The 1,619-nt window shown below is 55.4% G+C and overlaps 1 long non-coding RNA gene across 1 annotated transcript in view; it reads right to left on the bottom strand.

Moving 5' to 3' along the window:
• The window catches only part of LOC102498646 (uncharacterized), a 3,116-nt gene extending 1,940 nt beyond the window's left edge, over positions 1-1,176 (bottom strand). The window contains exons 1-2 of the long non-coding RNA XR_337566.1: positions 1,026-1,176; positions 270-329 (exon numbers count right to left, since the gene is read on the bottom strand). This is a non-coding gene — a long non-coding RNA (uncharacterized LOC102498646). The remainder of the gene's footprint in view (positions 1-269; positions 330-1,025) is intronic.
• Positions 1,177-1,619: the final 443 nt, after the last annotated feature.

Here is a 1,619-nt window from a genome sequence, read left to right as displayed (position 1 = left end):
GGAAAGAGAAATCACTCTCCAGGGGGAGATGGCCATGCCACAATACCTTCTCTTCCATTCTCCTCTTGGAATTTTGGGCCCACACGCATGTACCAAATGTGTTTTTCCAACTGCCAGATCTGGAATTTGAACTGCCCAGTTGGCCCTGTGGGATCTAGAGCCTTAACTACCACACCATCTGCTGGCCCCCAAGATATACTTCTAAGGGAAGGAAGCCAGGTACAGAGCACACGTGTGTGCATTCTGAAATAGCAAGGGAAAGCACATACCAAGACAGTGACTCACACAGGATGTCTCTGGACGGACACAAGTGGCAGTCATGCTTCTCCCTGGGGACAGTAGACAAGTGATTTTCCACTGCACGTCCCTTTCAAAGTTTGAATCACATGAGTGTATTACCCATTGAATATCTAAATATAAATTATTTTTCATTTACTTTTGTGCATTTGAAAACAATGTCCATCTTATTATTAGACCCTCCTGGCTAAGACCAAGCTTTAAATATGCTTTGGCTTCATGGAAAGGTTTCCAGGTGAAAAATGACATTTAGGACCTTCTGGAGCTGGGCCCAAGGGTCTGGGCAGTGAAGTGGGTCTGGGACCCTTCCCTTCCAGGGACCCCCAAGCCCATCTGAGAGGCAGGAGAAAATGGGACTGAGGGGCTGAGATAGCACCAGCCCTGCCATGGCCCCAGTGCAGGTGTGAAGCCCTGGTGGACAGGACTGCCCTCATTACATTTGACCCCATGTCTTGCTGGGGCTGGCACCCGGGCAGGAGCAGGTGGGCATGAACAGGCAGAAGAGGGTCACCGTGGCCCCTCATGTGGGGAAGGATTGAACATCTTATGCCCTCCCAATAGCCATTGTCAAATGCCCACCCTCTGCTCTGGGAATTCGGGTCCTTTACCCCCACTAAGGAAATGTTCTCCCTATCACTGAGCATGCTCTGTACACCTGTGCCAGGTGTTTCCCTCATAATGGAGCAGAAGCCCGGGGCAGCCAGGACCGCCATCCCCCATGCTCACACCTCCTGGGGGTGCCCCATGCTGACACCTGCCCCCAGAGAGCGGGCACCTCAGCTGGCCTCTCTCCAGCCTGCCAGGCCGGATCCCCTTCCCTCTTCCAGGGTCTACTCAGCCCTGATCTGGAACACCTGCAGCCCCCAGGCGGGTGTGGCTGCTTCATGACACCCATTTGGGGCGGCAGACTCTCTGCTGCCAGGAGACCGTCTCCCTGGATCCTGACTCTTTGATGTGGCAACAGTGCGGAGGAGGGAGAGTGCCGCCCACCCCTCCCTGCGTGGGGGATGGTGAAGCCAGCTGGGGAGATGGAGCAGGGGCCCCGCACCAAGACTGGTCACTGTGGGCTGCCTGTGTGCAGTGGCCCCTTCTCAGCCCTGCTCAGGGGGAGGGTGGTCAGAGCAGAGCAAAGCAGAGAGGCATTGTGAGCAGGTGGTCCCCAGGGACAAGGGCCTCAGGTGACAGCTTCTCCTGCACTGCCGACGCCAGAGGGTCTTGGCTCGACTTCACGAGTAGAGGGGTCCCCTTACACCTGTCACAGCAGAGGTCCTGGATCTAGGTATGTGCCAGGACTTCCACAAACCTTATCCCTAAACCTCATA

Source organism: Tupaia chinensis, unplaced genomic scaffold (assembly GCF_000334495.1).
Source record: "Tupaia chinensis unplaced genomic scaffold, TupChi_1.0 Scaffold147351_1, whole genome shotgun sequence".
NCBI lineage: Eukaryota > Metazoa > Chordata > Mammalia > Scandentia > Tupaiidae > Tupaia > Tupaia belangeri.
Note: the sequence above shows the minus strand (reverse complement) of the source record. Positions and strands in the feature narration are given on the sequence as shown.